A 17,489-nucleotide genomic window follows, 5' to 3' on the forward strand; every position below is an offset into this window, starting at 1 on the left:
TGCTTGAGCTCAGGAGTTGGAGACCAGACTGGGCAACACGGCGAAACCCCATCTCTACCAAAAGCACAAAAAATTATCCAGGCGTAGTGGTGCACGTCTGTGGTCCCAGCTACTCAAGAGGGTAAGGCTGGAGGTTGCAGTAAGCCGAGATTGTGCCACTGCCCCCAGCCTGGGCGATAGAGCAAGACTCTGTCTCAAAAAAATAAATAAATATATAAATAAAAATAATTTTCTGCATTTTGTATTTACTAAACTTTTTTTTTTTTTTGAGACAGAGTCTCACTCTGTCTCCCAGGCTGGAGTGCAGTGGCATGGTCTCGGCTCACTGCAACCTCTGCTTCTCAGGTTCAAGCGATCCTTGTGCCTCAGCCTCCCGAGTAGCTGGAACTACAGGCGTGTGCCACCACACCAGCTAATTTTTGTATTTTTTTTTAGTACAGATGGGTTCCACCATGTTGGCTATGGTTGGTCTCGAACTCCTGACCTCAAGTGATCCACCCACCTCGGCCTCCCAAAGTGCTGGGATTGCTAAAGGCGTGAGCCACCACTCCCAGCCTTGTATTTTCTAAACTATTCTACTGAGCACATATTGTTTTTATAATCATGAAAAAATGTTAGCACCTAAAAATAAGGGCTGGCCAGGCATGGTGGCTCATGCCTGAAATCCCCGCACTTTGGGAGGCTGAGGCAGATGGATCATTTGAGGTCAGGACTTCAAGACCAGCTTGACCAACGTGGTGAAACCCGTCTCTACTAAAAAATACAAAAATTAGCTGGCGTGGTGGCAGCTCAGGAGTTCGAGACAAGCCTGGGCAACATGGTGAAGCCCTGTCTCTACCAAAAATACAAAAAATTATCTGAGGGCAGTGGTGCATGCCTGTGGTCCCAGCTACTCGGGAGGGTAAGGCTGGAGGTTGCAGTGAGCCAAGATTGTGCCACTGCCCTCCAGCCTGGGCGATAGAGCAAGACCCTGTCTCAAAAAATATACATATATAAATAAAAATAATTTTCTGCATTTTGTATTTCCTTTCTTTTTTTTTTTTTTTTTGAGATGGAGTCTCACTCTTGTTGCCCAGGCTGGAGTGCAGTGGCGCGATCTTGGCTCACTACAACCTCCACCTCCCAGGTTCAAGCGATTCTCCTGACAGGCTTAATTTTTTTGTTTTTGTTTTTGTTTTTGAGACGGAGTCTCGCTCTGTTGCTCAGGCTAGAGTGCAGTGGCACAATCTTGGCTCACTGCAAGCTCCGCCTCCCGGGTTCACACCATTCTCCTGCCTCAGCCTCCCTAGTAGCTGGGACTACAGGCGCCCGCCACCATGCCCAGCTAATTTTCTGTATTTTTAGTAGAAACGGGGTTTCACCGTGTTAGCCAGGATGGTCTCGATCTCCTGACCTCATGATCCGCCCGCCTCAGCCTCCCAAAGTGCTGGGATTATAGGCGTGAGCCACCGTGCCCTGCCAACATTTTGTTTTTTAAGGAGTCAATGTGCATAGAAAGAGGCTGGCTTTTACAGTCAGAAAGATGAGGATCCAAATCCTGATTCTACCATTGAGTATTTATACAGCCACTTTGAACCTCAGTGTCCACAAATGTAAAATGGAGATAATACCTCATAGAGATGCTATTAAGTGAAATGTACACCTGCCTGACCACAGGTGCTCAATAGATACTGGTTATTGTTATTATTTTATTTTATTATTATTATTTTGAGATGGAATTTCGCTTTTGTCTCCCAGTCTGGAGTACAATGGCGTGATCTTGGCTCACTGCAACCTCTGCCACCCAGGTTCAAGCTACTTGCCTGCCTCAGCCTCCCAAGTAGCTGGGATTACAGGCATGGTCCACCATGCCCAGCTAATTTTTGTATTTTTAATAGAGATGGGATTTCACCATGTTGGCCAGGCTGGTTTTGAACTCCTGACCTCGGATGATCCACCTGCCTTGGCCTCCCAAAGTGCTGGGATTACACAGGTGAGCCACTGCACCCAGCCTCGTTACTGTTATTATAAGAGAAATACATCTGGTTCCATGGAAGGTCTAGGATTTCCCAGACTGGAGCTTTTGTATCCTTAAAATGAATATATATTTTGTCTTTGACTAGGCCAAGAGTGGCCACAGTTGGTAAGTTTGAGTATGTATCTGCCACATGTGAAAGGCTCTAACATAGAATGGGCTAATATTTCGGGGGAAGAGGATAGCCTGCAATTCATCTCTCATTTTCAGCCTTGTTACAGTTATCATATACTTCAGCCTTGTTACAGCTATTGTATACTACTTTATACTCAGTGGTAGTATACTACTATACTCAATTCTTTTATTTTATTTTTTATTTTTTTTAAGACGGAGTCTTGCTCTGTCGCCAGGCTGCAGTGCAGTGGTGCGATCTTGGCTCACTGCAATCTCCACCTCCTGGGTTCAAGCGATTCTCATGCCTCAGCCTCCCGAGTAGCTGGGATTACGGGCACACGCCACCACACGCAGCTAATTTTTGTATTTTTAGTAGAGACAGAGTTTCACCATGTTGGCCAGGATGGTCTTGATCTCCTGACCTCGTGATCCACCCACCTCGGCCTCCCAAGGTGCTGGGATTACAGGCGTGAGCCACCATGCCCAGCCTACTCAATTCTACTACTTGTTATTTACCATTTATAAATCACTCTTAAAGTGCTGTAAGCACTATAAAACATGTAAAAATGCAGTCCTGGCCAGGCGCGGTGGCTCACGCCTGTAATCCCAACACTTTGGGAAGCCAAGGTGCAAATCACCTGAGGCCAGGAGTTTGAGATCAGCCTGGCCAACACGGTGAAACCCCGTCTCTACTAAAAATACCAAAAATTAGCCAGGTGTAGTGGTGGGCACCTGTAATCCCAGCTACTCAGGAGGCTGAGGCAGGAGAATCGCTTGAATCCAGGAGGTGGAGGTTGTAGTGAGCCGAGATAGCGCCATTGCACTCCAGCCTGGGCAAAAAGAGTGAAACTCTGTCTCAAAAAAAAAAAAAAAAAAAAATTGCAGTCCCTGTGCTTATGAGGACTCTTTCATTTTAAGTGTACATTATTTTGTTTCTGATTACAAAAATATAAATAAATGTTTACTGTAAAAATTTTGAAAAGCACAGAAAGTCTGACAAAGTAAGCAATAATTGTTTATATTCTACCACAGGGAGTTTTTTTTGTTTTTTTTTTTTTTGAGACTGAGTCTCACTCTGTTGCCCAGGCTGGAGTGCAGTGGCATGATCTTGGCTTACTGCAATCCCTGACTTCCGGGTTCAGGTGACTCTCGTGCCTCAGCCTCCTGAGTAGCTGGGATTACAGGCGAGTACCACCACACCTGGCTAATTTGTATATTTTTAGTAGATACAGGGTTTCACCAGGTTGGCCAGGCTGGTCTCGAACTCCTGACCTCAGGTGATCTGCCTGCCTCAGCCTCGGCCTCCAAAAGTGCTGGGATCACAGGTGTGAGCCACTTCGCCCAGCCACCACTGTACTTTTTGATGTATATCATTCCAGTCCTTTTTTTCAATGCATACACATTTTTACGAAATTGGAATAATCTTGTACCACATGTTTTACAACATAATTGTAATGGCTGTGTATTATTCCATTATTTGGATGTGCCATGCTTTAACTAATTACTGATGGATGTCAAACTTTATTACTATTATTATTATTATTACTATTTTTATTATTTTTGTGGAGTCTCGCACTGTTGCCCAGGCTGGAGTGCAGTGGTGCAATCTCAGCTCACTGCAACCTCCGCCTCCCGGGTTCACTAGATTCTCGTGCCTCAGCCTCCCTGGTAGCTGGAATTATAGGTGCACACGACCATGCCTGGCTAATTTCTTTTTGTATTTTTAGTAGAGAAGGGTTTCACTATGTTGGCCAGGCTGGTCTCAAACTCCTGACCTCGTGATCTGCCCACCTCGGCCTCCCAAAGTGCTGGGATTACAGGCATGAGGCACCGTGCCAGGCCCAAACTTTATTTTTTCACAACAGGCAAACTCACATATAATTTGATCAAACAAATGGAGGTATAATGTTTTCTGAATTCAAGGATTTCCATGGACATCAACAGGGACTCTGTAGAACCCCAAGTAAACATCTGAATGGGAATGGTTAACTCTGAAGAAGCATTACATTGCAGACTCTTTAGTGGTCATTTGATTAGGGTGAAGTTCACTCTGTAGAACCAACTATGGAACCACATGGATTCTGTTGTGTTTTTTGTTTGCTTGTTTTTTGTTTGTTTTTGTTGTTGTTCTTGTTTGTTTTGAGACAGGGTCTCGCTCCATCCTCTGTCGCCCAGGCTGGAGTGCAGTGGCGCGATCTCAGCTCACTGCAACCTCCGCCTCCCGGGTTCAAGCGATTCTCCTACCTCAGCCTCCCAGGTAGCTGGGACTACAGGCACACGCCACCATGCCAAGCAAATTTTTGCATTTTTAGTGGAGATGGTGTTTCACCATGTTGGTCAGGCTGGTTTCAAACACCTGACCTCAAGTGATCCACCAGCCTCAGCTTCCCAGAGTGCTGGGATTACAGGAGTGAGCCACCGCACCTGGCCCTGTTTGTTTTTGAGACAGGGTCTCACTCTGTCACCCAGGCTAGAATGCAGTGGCATGATCATGTCTGACTTCAGCCTTGACCTCCCATGCTCAAGCCATCCTCTCACCTCAGCCTTCTAAGTAGTTGGGAGGACAGGTACATGTTACTATTCCAAGCTAATTTTTGTTTTTTATTTTGTAGAGACAGAGTCACTATATCCTGCCTCGGCCTCCCAAGGATTTGGGATTACAGGTGTGAGCCACTGCTCCTGGCCATGGATTCTTTTTTTTTTTTTTTTTTTTTTGAGATGGAGTCTTGCTCTGTCACCCAGGCTGGAGTGCAGTGGCACCATCTCGGCTCACTGCAACCTCAGCCTCCCAGGTTCAAGCAATTCTCCAGCCTCAGCCTCCCGAGTGCCTGGATTACAGGCGTGCACAACTATGCCCGGGTAATTTTTGTATTTTTTGTAGAGACAGTGTTTCACTATGTTGGCCAGGCTGGTCTTGAACTCCTGACCTCAGGTTATCTGCCCACCTTGGCCTCCTAAAGTGCTGGGATTATAGGCATGAGCCACCGTGCCCATCTGTATTCTTACTCTTATCCTTTTTAATTTTTTTTTTTTTTTTTGAGATGGAGTTTCAATCTTGTTGCCCAGGCTGGAGTGCAATGGCGTGATGTCGGCTCACTGCAACCTGTTACTCCCAGGTTCAAGCAATTCTCCTGCCTCAGCCTCCCTAGTAGTTGGGATTACAGCCATGTGCCACTATGCCCAGCTAATTTTGTATTTTTAGTAGAGATGGGGGTCTCTCTATGTTGGTCAGGCTGGTCTCGATCTTCTGACCTCAGGTGATCTGCCTGCCTGGGCCTCCCAAAGTGCTGGGATTACAGGCGTGAGCCACGGCGCCCAGCCATTCTTATTCTCATTGTTAGTGTTTTGTAGCATTCTAAAGTACCCAGTGGGGGCTGGGCATGGTGGCTCACACCTGTAATCCTTGCTCTTTGGGCCGCTGAGGCGGGCGGATTGCCTGAGCTCAGGAGTTCGAGACCAGCCTGGGCATCATGGTGAAACCCCGTCTCTACTAAAAATACAAAAATTAGTCCAGGTGTGGTGGCTCACGCCTGTAATCCCAGCACTTTGGGAGGCCGAGGCAGGCAGATCATGAGGTCAGGAGATCGAGACCATCCTGGCTAACATGTGAAACCCCGTCTCTACTAAAAATACAAAAAAATTAGCCGGGCATGGTGGCGGGCACCTGTAGTCCCAGCTACTCAGAAGGCTGAGGCAGGAGAATGGCGTGAACCCAGGAGGCAGAGCTTGCAGTGAGCCGAGATCGCACCACTGCACTCCAGCCTGAGCAATAGAGCAAGACTCTGTCTCCAAAAAAAAAAAATATATACAAAAATTAGTTGGGCATGGTGGCGCTTGCCCGTAGTCCCAGCTACTTGGGAAGCTGAGGCAGGAGAATTGGTTGAACCCAAGAGGCGGAGGTTGCAGTGTGCCGAGATCATGCCACTGCACTCCAGCCTGGGCAACAGAGCAAGACTCTTGTCTCAAAAAAAAAAAGGATAAATAAAACGATGAAATGTAATGAAAAGATACTTCATCCTCCTTATCATCAGTAAGTTCAATGGTGGTAGTCAGGCTTCATGGTGTGCTTCTAACTATACTCCACTCATTAACGTTTACTCTGTACTGTTTCAAACATCTCTCCCAACTTTGGAGGCAACATTTCCTAGCTTATTCCCAGAAAGTCTACTGATTTTCCTGGGGATTTTGTGGGTCCCAATGTCCCTACAGGATTTTCTGCTATGGCACTGTCCCTTGGGAAATCAAGTTAGGTTAATATTATTTCTTCAATTCATACTTATGGTTATTTACTTAAAATAAAAGCTTTATTGAGATAGAATTCATATACCATGCAACTTGCCCATTTAAAGTATACAATTCTGCCAGCACAGTGGCTCATGCCTGTAATCCCAGCACTTTGGCCAAGGCAGGAAGATCACTTGAGCCCAGGAGTTCGAGACCATCCTGGCCAACATAGGGAGACCTCATCTCTATTTAAAAAAAAAAAAATGCTGGGCTTGGTGGCTCACACGTGTAATCCCAGCACTTTGGGAGGCCAAGGTGGGCGGATCACTTGAGGTCAGTGTCAGGCCTCTGAGCCCAAGCTAAGCCATCATATCCCCTGTGACCTGCACGTATACATCCATATGGCCTGAAGCAACTGAAGATCCACAAAAGAAGTGAAAATAGCCAATTCCTGCCTTAACTGATGACATTCCACCATTCCTGCCCCACCCTAACTAATCCATTGACTTTGTGACAATACAATCTCCCCGCCCTTGTGATAATGTACTTTGTGATATTCCCCCACCCTTGTGAATGTACTTTGTATGATATACCCTCCCCACCCTTGAGAAGGTACTTTGTAATATGCTCCCCCGCCCTTAAGAAGGTACTTTGTAATATTCTCCTCACCCTTGAGAATGTACTTTGTAAGATCCACCCCCTACCTGCAAAAAATTGCTCCTAACTCCACTGCCTATCCCAAACCTATAAGAACTAATGATAATCCCACCACCCTTTGCTGACTCCTTTTTCCGACTCAGCCCGCCTGCACCCAGGTGAAATAAACAGCCTTGTTGCTCACACAAAGCGTGTTGGTGGACTCTCTTCATATGGACGTGCGTGACATTTGGTGCCAAAACCTGGGACAGGAGGACTCCTTCGGGAGACCAGTCCCCTGTCCTCACCCTCTGTGAGGAGATCCACCTATGACCTCAGGTCCTCAGACCAACTAACCCAAGGAACATCTCACCAAATTCAAATCAGGTAAGCGGTCTTTTCACTCTCTTCTCCAACCTCTCTTGCTATCCCTCCACCCTTCAGTCTCTCCCTTCCTTAATTTCGGTTCCTTTCCCTTTCTGGTAGAGACAGGAGATGCGTTTTATCCATGAACTCAAAACTCCGGCGCCGGTCACGGACTCGGGAAGACAGTCTTCCCTTGGTGTTTAATCACTGCGGGGATGCCTGCCTGATCATTCACCCACATTTCAGAGGTGTCTGATCACTGCGGGGATGCCTGCCTTGATCCCCCACCTTGGTGGCAAGCACCACCTCCCCTGGGTGGCAAGTACCACTCCCTGACTCTGTGTCTCTACCCTCTCTTTTCTCTGGGCTTGCTGCCTTCACTATGGGCAATCTTCCACCCTCCATTCCTCCTTCTTCTCCCTTAGCCTGTGTTCTTAAAAACTTAAAACCTCTTCAACTCACACCTGACCTAAAACCTAAATGCCTTATTTTATTCTGCAATACTGCTTGACCCCAATACAAACTCAACAACAGTTCCAAATAGCCAGAAAACAGCACTTTCGATTTCTCCATCCCACAAGATCTAGATAATGCTTGTCGTAATATGGGCAAATGGTCTGAGGTGTCTGATGTCCAGGCATTCTTTTGCACATCAGTCCCTTCCTAGTCTCTGCTCCCAATGCGACTCGTCCCAAATCTTTCTTTTTTCTCTCCTGTCTGTTCCTTCAGTCTCCACCCCAAGCTCTGAGTCCTTTGAATCCTCCTTTTCTACGAACCCATCTGACCTCTCCCCTCCTCCCCAGGCTGCTCCTTGCCAGGCCGAGCCAGGTCCCAATTCTCCCTCAGCCTCCACTCCTCTACCCTATAACCCTTCTGTCACCTCCCCTCCTCACACCCAGTCCAGCTTACAGTTTTGTTCCGCTACTAGCCCTCCCCCATCTGCCCAACAATCTCCTCTTAGAGAGGTGGCTGGAGCTGAAGGCATAGTCAAGGTTAATGCTCCTTTTTCTTTATCTGACCTCTCCCAAATCAGTTAGGGTTTAGGCTCTTTTTCATTAAATATAAAAACCCAGCCCAGTCCATGGCCCGTTTGGCAACAACCCTTAGACAGTTTACCACCCTAGACCCAGAGGGGCCAGAAGGCCGTATTATTCTTGATATGCATTTTATTACCCAATCTGCTCCCAACATTAGAAAAAGCTCCAAAAATTAGATTCTGGCCCTCAAACCCCACAACAGGACTTAATTAACCTCGCCTTCAAGGCGTACAATAATAGAAAAGAGTTGCAATTACTTGCCTCCACTGTGAGAAAAACCCAAGCCACATCTCCGGTACACAAGAACTTCAAAATGCCTGAACCGCAGCAGCCAGGAGTTCCTCCAGGACTTCCTCCCCCAGAATCTTGCTTCATGTGCTGAAAACCTGGCCACTGGACCAAGGAATGCCAGCAGACTGGGATTCCTCCTAAGCCATGTCCCATCTGTGCAGGACCCCACTGGAAATCGGACTGTCCAACTTGCCTGGCAGCCACTCCTAGAGTCCCTGGAACTCTGGCCCAAGGCTGTCTGACTGACTTCTTTCCAGATCTTCTCGGCTTAGCGGCTGAAGACTGACGCTGTCCGATCGCCTCAAAAACCTCCTGGACCATCCCAGATGCTTTGGGTAACTCTTACAGTGGAGGGTAAGTTCGTCCCCTTCTTAATCAATACAGAGGCTACCCACTCCACATTACCTTCTTTTCAAGGGCCTGTTTCCCTTGCCTCCATAACTGTTGTGGGTAGTGACAGCCAGGCTTCTAAACCTCTTAAAACTCCCCAACTCTGGTGCCAACTTGGACAACATTTTTTTTTTCTTGAGATGGAGTCTTGCTCTGTTGCCCAGGCTGGAGTGCAGTGGCGTGATCTCAGCGCACTGCAAGCTCTGCCTCCTGGGTTCACACCATTCTCCTGCCTCAGCATCCCGTGTAGCTGGGACTACAGGTATCTGCCACTGCGCCCAGCTAATTTTTTGTATTTTTAGTAGAGACGGGGGTTTCACTGTGTTAGCCAGGATGGTCTCGATCTCCTGACCTCGTGATCCACCTGCCTTGGCTTCCCAAAGTGCTGGGATTACAGGCGTGAGCCACTGCGCCCAGCTGACAACATTCTTTTATGCACTCTTTTTAGTTATCCCCACCTGCCCAGTTCCCTTATTAGGTCGGGGCATTTTAACTAAATTACCGGCTTCCCTGACTATTCCCAGGCTACAGCCACACTTCATTGCAGCCCTTTTCCCCAGTTCAAAGCCTCCTTCGCATCCTCCCCTTGTATCTCCTCACTTTAATCCACAAGTATGGAACACCTCTACTCCCTCCTTGGTGACTGATCATGCACCCCTTACCATCCCATTAAAACCTAATCACCCTTACCCCACTCAATGCCAATATCCCATCCCACAGCATGCTTTAAAAGGATTAAAGCTTGTTATCATTCACCTGCTACAGCATGGCCTTCTAAAGCCTATAAACTCTCCTTACAATTCCCCCATTTTACCTGTCCAAAAACCAGACAAGTCTTACAGGTTAGTTCAGGATCTGCATCTTATCAACCAAATTGTCTTGCCTATTCACCCCGTGGTTCTAAACCCATATACTCTCCTATCCTTAGTACTTCCCTCCACAACTCCTCCACAACCCATTATTCTGTTCTAGATCTCAAACTTGCTTTATTTACTATTAATTTGCACCCTTCATCCCAGCCTCTCTTCGCTTTCACTTGGACTGACCCTGACACCCATCTGTCTCGGCAACTTACCTAGAGTGTACTGCTGCAAGGCTTCATGGACAGTCCCCATTACTTCAGTCAAGCTCTTTCTCATAATTTCCTTTCTTTCCATCCATCTGCTTCTCAACTTATTAAATATTTTGATGACCTTCTACTTTATAGCCCCTCCTACAAATCTTCCCAACAGAACACCCTCCTGCTCCTCCAACATCTATTCTCAAAAGGACATCGCACATCCCCCTCCAAAGCTCAAATTTCTTCCCCATCTGTTACCTACCTGGGCATAATTCTTCATGAAAACTTCCGTGCTCTCCCTGCCAATCATGTCCAGCTGATCTCTCAAACCCCAACCCCTTCTACAAAACAACAACTCCTTTCCTTCCTAGGCATGATTGGATACTTTCACCTTTGGATACCTGGTTTTGCCATCCTGACTAAACTCACAAAAGGAAACCTAGCTGACCCCATAGATCCTAAATCCTTTCCCCACTCCTCTTTCCGTTCCTTAAAAACAGCCTGAGAAGCTGCTCCCACACTAGCTCTCCCTAACTCATCCCAACCCTTTTTCATTAGACACAGCCGAAGTGCAGGGCTGTGCAGTTGGAATTCTTACACAAGAGCCAGGACAATGCCCTGTAGCCTTTCTGTCCAAACAACTTGACCTTACTGTTTTAGGCTGGCCCCCACATTATTCCTGATACCACACCTGACCCCCATGACTGTATCTCTCTGATCCACCTGGCATTCACTGCATTTCCCCATATTTCCTTCTTTCCTGTTCCTCACCCTGATCACACTTGGTTTATTGATGGTAGTTCTTCCAGGCCCAATCACCAATCACCATCAAAGGCAGGCTATGCTATAGTGTCTTCCATATCTATCATTGAGACTACTGCTCTGCCCCCCTCCACTACCTCTCATCAAGCCAAACTCATTGCCTTAACTCAGGCCCTCACTCTTGCAAAGGGACTACATGTCAATATTTATACTGACTCTAAATATGTCTTCCATATCCTGCACTACCATGCTGTTATATGGGCTGAAAGAGGTTTCCTCGCTATGCAAGGGTCCTCCATCATTAATGCCTCTTTAATAAAAACTCTTCGCAAGGCCACTTTCCTTCCAAAGGAAGCTAGAGTCATTCACTTCAAAGGCCATCAAAGGGCCTCAGACCCCATTGCTCAAGGCAACAATTATGCTGATAAGACAGCTAAAGAAGCAGCCAGTATACCTACTTCTGTCCCTCACTGCCAGGTTTTCTCTTTCTCATCAGTCACTCCTACTTACTCTCCCACTGAAGTTTCCACCTATCAATCCCTCCCCACTCAAGGCAAATGGTTCTTGGACCAAGGAAAATATCTCCTTCCAGCCTCACAGGCCCATTCTATTCTGTCGTCATTTCATAACCTCCTCCATGTAGGTTACAAGCTGCTAACCCGTCTCTTAGAACTTCTCATTTCCTTTCCATCGTGCAAATCTATTCTCAAGGAAATCACTTCTCAGTATTCCATCTGCTATTCTACTACTCCTCAGGGATGTCTCAGGCCCCCTCCCTTTCCTACACATCAAGCTCGGGGATTTGCCCCTGCCCAGGACTGGCAAATTGACTTTACTCACATGCCCTGAGTCAGGAAACTAAAATACCTCTTTGTCTGGGTAGACACTTTCACTGGATGGGTAGAGGCCTTTCCCACAGGGTCTGAGAAGGCCACCACAGTCATTTCTTCCCTTCTGTCAGACATAATTCCTTGGTTTGGCCTTCCCACCTCTATACAGTCCAATAACGGACCGGCCTTTTCTTTTTTCCTCCAATTTAAAACCTTTAATTGAAAAGTAAACTTTAATATCGAAAATGCAAACATGGGGAAGGCAGAAAGATCACACACAAGGCTGTCACTTCACACTTGGAGGGTTGCACAGTGGCCAGGCAGAGGCACTCCTCACTTCCCATATGGTGGGCAGCCAGGCAGAGGTGCTCCTCACTTCCCAGTCAGTTGGGTGGCCGGGCAGATGGGCTCCTAGCTTCCCAGAAGGTTGGCGGCCAGGAAGAGGTGCTCCTCTCTTCCCAGACAGGGCGGCGACCAGAGAGAGGCGCTCCTCACTTTCCAGACAGCGTGGTAGCCAGGCAGAGGCGCTCCTCACATCCCAGACGGTGGGGGTGGGGAGCCTGGGCAGAGGCGCTCCTCATTTGCTAGACAGGGCAGCAGCCGGGCAGAGGTGCTCCTCACTTTCCAGATGGGTGGCAGCTGGGCAGAGGTGCTCCTCACTTCCCAGACAGTGGGGCAGCCGGGCAGAGGTGCTCCACCCTTCCCAGACGGTGGGCAGCCGGGCAGAGGCGCTTCTCACATCCTAGACAGGGCGGTGGCTGGGCAGAGGAACTCCTCACTTGCCAGATGGTGGGCAGCTGGGCAGAGGTGCTTCTCATATCCCAGACGGTGGGCAGCCCGGACCGGCCTTTATTAGTCAAATCAACCAAGCAGTTTGCCAGGCTCTTGGTATTCAGTGGAACCTTCATACCCCTTACCATCCTCAATCTTCAGGAAAGGTAGAACAGACTAATGGTCTTCTAAAGACACACCTCACCAAACTCAGCCTTCAACTTAAAAAGGACTGGACTACTTTGGGAGGCAGAGGTGGGTGGATCACTTGAGGTCAAGAGTTCGAGACCAGCCTGGCCAACATGGTGAAACCCCATCTCTACTAAAAATACAAAAATTAGCCGGGCGTTGTGGTGCATGCCTGTAATCCCAGCTACTCAGGACTCCATCTCAAAAAAAAAAAAAAAAATTAGAAAATGTGAGTCCTCGGCCTGACAAGAGCTTGTTAAAAAAAAAAAGAGAGGCCGGGCGCGGTGGCTCACGCCTGTAATCCCAGCACTTTGGGAGGCCGAGGCGGGCAGATCACGAGGTCAGGAGATCGAGACCATCCTGGCTAACACGGTGAAACCCCGTCTCTACTAAAAATACAAAAAATTAGCCGGGCGTGGTAGTGGGCGCCTGTAGTCCCAGCTACTCGGGAGGCTGAGGCAGGAGAATGGCGTGAACCCGGGAGGTGGAGCTTGCAGTGAGCCGAGATCGCGCCACTGCACTCCAGCCTGGGCGACAAAGCAAGACTCCGTCTCAAAAAAAAAAAAAAAAAAAAGAGAGAGAGAGAAAGAGAAAAAAAAAAGAAGTGTGAGTCCTCCAATTTTGCTCTTGTTTTATCAAAGTTGTTTTGGCTAATCTAGGTCCCTGGGAATTCCATATGAATTTTAGAATCAGCTTGTCAAATTCTACAAATAACTTAGGATTCTGATAGGGATTGCATTGAATTTGTTGGTTAACTTGGGGAATATTGTCATTTTAACAACATTAGGCCTTTTGATCCACAATCATCAGGTGTTCTCCCTTTTACTTAGATCCTTTTTTTTTTTTTTTTTTTGAGACGGAGTTTTGCTACCCAGGCTGGAGTGCAATGGCGCAATCTCAACTCACTGCAAGCTCCATTTCCCGGGTTCAAGTAATTCTCCGGCCTCAGGCTCCGGAGCAACTGGGATTACAGGCATCTGCCACCACGCCCAGCTAATTTTTTGTATTTTTAGTAGAGATGGGGTTTCACCATGTTGGCCAAGCTGGTCTCAAACTCCTGACATCAGGTAATCCACCCGCCTCGGCAAAACCTGGCCAACATGGTGCAACCCTGTCTGTACTAAAAATACAAAAAAAAAAAAAAAATTAGCCAGGCGTGGTGGTGTGCGCCTATAATTCTAGCTACTTCGGAGGCTGAGGCAGGAGAATCGCTTGAACCCGGGAGGTGGAGGTTGCAGTGAGCCGAGATCAAGCCACTGCACTCTAGCCTGGGTAACACAGTGAGACCGTCTCAACAACTAAACAAAACAAAACGATATTTTGTAGTATTCAGAGTATAAGTTTTGTACTTCTGCTGTTACATTTATTTCTAAGCATTTTATTCTTTCTGATGCTATTATAAATGGAATAGTTTCCTTATTTTTTTTCTTTTTTTCTTTTTGTAGTACATGTCGTGGCTGTGGTGTTTCCTTAATTTCATTTTCAAATTGTTCATTGCAAGTGTACAGAAATATACTTGATTGTCATATATTGACTTTTGTATATCCTGCAGCTTTGCTGAATTCATTTCTTTGTTCTAATAGGTGTTTTTTTTTTTTAGTAGATTCCCTAGGATTTTCTATATACAACATCATGTCATCTGCAAATAGACACAGTTTGACTTCCTTTACATGCTGGATACCTTTTCTTTTTCTTGCCAATTGCTCTGGCTAGAATCTCTAAGTACAATATTGAATACAAGTGTCATTCACTTACAGTCCTTAAAGCAGAGTGTTGCAGACTGGGCCATTCACTTTTTCTTGATTGATATTTCTTATGTATCTAGTTACTCATTATTTATTGAGGACAGAAATCCTTAGTATTGATAAAACCCAATTATCATGTTCAGTACCTCGAAAGTATTCAAATAGTATGTAATTGATAATGATACTTAGAAAAAAATGGCCTCTTGGCCAGGCGTGGTGGCTCATGCCTGTAATCCCAGCACTTTGGGAGGCTGAGGCGGGTGGATCACGAGGTCAAGAGTTCAAAACCAGCCTGGCCAATATGGTGAAACCCCGTCTCTACTAAAAATACAAAAATTAGCTGAGCATGGTGGCATGCGCCTGTAGTCCCAGCTACTATGGGGGCTGAGGCAGAAGAATTGCTTGAACCCGGGAGGCGGAGGTTGCAGTGAGCTGAGATCACGCCACTGCACTCCAGCCTGGGCGACAGAGTGAGACTCTGTCTCAAAACACACAAACAAACACACAAACAAACAAAATTAGTCAGGTGTGGTGGCAGACGCCTGTAATCCCAGCTACTTGGGAGGCTGAGATGAGAGAATGGCTTCAACCCGGGAGGTGGAGGTTGCAGTGAGCCAAGATCGTGCCATTGCACTCCAGCCTGGGTGACAGAGCCAGTTTCTTGAGACTCTGTCTCAAAAAAAAAAAAAAAAAAGACCGGGCGCGGTGGCTCACGCCTGTAATCCCAGCACTTTGGGAGGCCAAGGGGGCAGATCACAAGGTCAGGAGTTCAAGACCAGCCTGGCCAACATCGTGAAACCTTGTCTCTACTAAAAATACAAAAATTAGCTGGGCGTGGTGGTGCATGCCTGTAATCCCAGCTACTTGGGAGGCTGAGGCAGGAGAATTGCTTGAACCCGGGAGGTGGAGGTTGCAGGGAGGTGGAGGTTGCAGTGAGCTGAGATTATGCCACTGCTCTCTAGCCTGGGCAACAGAGCAAGACTCTGACTCCGGCAGAAAATTAAAGAAAAGAAAAAAATGGCCTCTCAAAGCCTTGCTTGGACCTTCTTTCTCTGTTGCTTTGGCTGGCTCCTCTCCATCACCTGCCTCTTAACTGTAGATGTTTTTCAGGCTTCTGTCCTAGGAGACAGGAGATATGCACTCCAGCATATCTCCTCCAATCTATTCTACACTCTGTTCCCAGGGTTATATCCATGTCCTCTTCCCTGGAACCTATCAGTGTTAATTTATATGGCAGAAAAGAAGGACTTTGCAGATATGATTAAGTTAAAGATCTTGAGATAGAGAGATTATCCAGGTGGGCCCTAAATGCAATGACAAATGTCCTGATAACAGAGAGAGAAATTTGACACACAGAGACGAGGAGAGGGCCATGTGATGATGGAGGCAGAGACTGGAGTGAAAGGGCCACAAGCCAAGGAATGCCGGCAGCCACCAGAAGCCAGAAGAGACAAGAAACAGATTCTCCCCTAGAGCCTCTAGAAGGAATATGCCCCTACCAACACCTTGATTTCATCTCAGTGATAATGATTTCAGACTTCTGTCCTCCAGAACTGTGAGAAAATATATTTCTCTTGTTTTAAGCCACCAAATTTGTGGTAATTTGTTACAACAGCCTCAGGAAACTAACACAGTGATTTTCTAAAATTCAATCCTATCACAGATGGAAAAAATGATTTTCTCTGTCTCTGTGTCTCTGTCTCTATATAGCTATCATTCCATCTATATATTTATGTATCTATATATGTATGTATGTATGTATCTATCTATCTATCTATGTGTGTGTATACCTGGAAGAAAAAAATACCAAAATATTAAAAATTATTTCTGGACAGTGGGATTATGATGATTTTTATTCTTCTGTGCATTTTCCAATTTTTCCCTCAAAGAGCATATATTACTTTTATAATCAGAAAAAGCAATATATTTTTTTAAACCCTTCAATGGCTCCCCATCACTTACAGATTAAAGTACAAACTTCTAAGCATAGCACAGGGCCTTAATTTTTTGGTCTTTGCCTATGTCTCTAGCCTAACTTCCTATCACTCAGCCTCCCCACTTCTCTTCAGCCAGGAAAAACTACCCAAAACATGTATCATTCTGCCTCTGACACTTTACACATTGACCTTTTTGACTTCATCCTCTTGGTCAAGAACCAATTCAGATCAAGCAAGGTGGTTCATGCCTGTAATCCCAGCACTTTGGGAGGCTGAGGCAGGAGGATGGCTTGAACTCAGGAGTTTAAGACCAGCCTGGGCAACATGGCAAAACTACGTTTCTACAAACAAACAAACAAATTAGCCGAGTGTGGTCGTGTCTGTAGTCCCAGCCACTTGGAGGCTGAGGTAGGAGGATTGCTTGAGCCCAGGAGGTCAAGGCTGCAGTGAATTGTGTTCATGCCACTGCTCTCCAGCCTGGGTGACAGCCAGATCTTGTGTCAAAATAAATAAATAAATATATAAACCAATTCAAGGGTGTTCTTTCCTGTGAAGCCATTCCTGATCTACTCAAGCAGATCCATGTTACCCTTTACTGCTACTGTACCTCCAATATGCTACTATTATTTTATTTGTGTAAGGTATTGCAATTATTGGTTTACATGAACATCTTTACACTTATTTTATTAACAACGTATAAATTCATTAAAATTTAATTGAATCCATAGTGGTTTTTTGTAATTATGTATTTTCTCACTCAGCAGATACTAAAAACTATCATGTGGCAATCTGTAAAATGTTTGATATTAAAAAGTAGTCCTGGCCAGGCACAGTGGCTCACGCTTGTAATCCTAGCACTTTAGGAGGCCGAAGTGGGCGGATCACTTGAGGTAGGAGCTTGCGACCAGCCTGGCCAACATGGTGAAACCCTGTCTGTACTAAAAATACAAAAGTTAGCCGGGTGTGGTGGCAGGTGCCTGTAGTCCCAGCTACTCGGGAGGCTGAGGCAGGAGAATGGCGTGAACCCAGGAGGCGGAGCTTGCAGTCAGCTGAGATCGCGCCACTGCACTCCAGCCTGGGCGACAGAGCAAGACTCTGTCTCAAAAAAAAAAAAAAAAAATTG

At 46.4% G+C, this 17,489-nt stretch overlaps 1 protein-coding gene and 1 pseudogene across 1 annotated transcript in view; both read left to right on the forward strand.

The window, feature by feature from the left end:
* The window catches only part of NONO (non-POU domain containing octamer binding), a 40,326-nt gene that overhangs the window by 2,851 nt on the left and 19,986 nt on the right, over positions 1–17,489 (forward strand). The window contains exons 2-3 of the mRNA XM_055376160.2: positions 7,153–7,375; positions 8,844–9,036. The gene's annotated coding sequence lies outside the window, so the exon portion shown is untranslated. The remainder of the gene's footprint in view (positions 1–7,152; positions 7,376–8,843; positions 9,037–17,489) is intronic.
* Positions 11,978–12,925, forward strand: LOC129529816 (uncharacterized; annotated as a pseudogene).

Source organism: Gorilla gorilla, chromosome X, assembly GCF_029281585.2.
Source record: "Gorilla gorilla gorilla isolate KB3781 chromosome X, NHGRI_mGorGor1-v2.1_pri, whole genome shotgun sequence".
Lineage (NCBI taxonomy): Eukaryota > Metazoa > Chordata > Mammalia > Primates > Hominidae > Gorilla > Gorilla gorilla.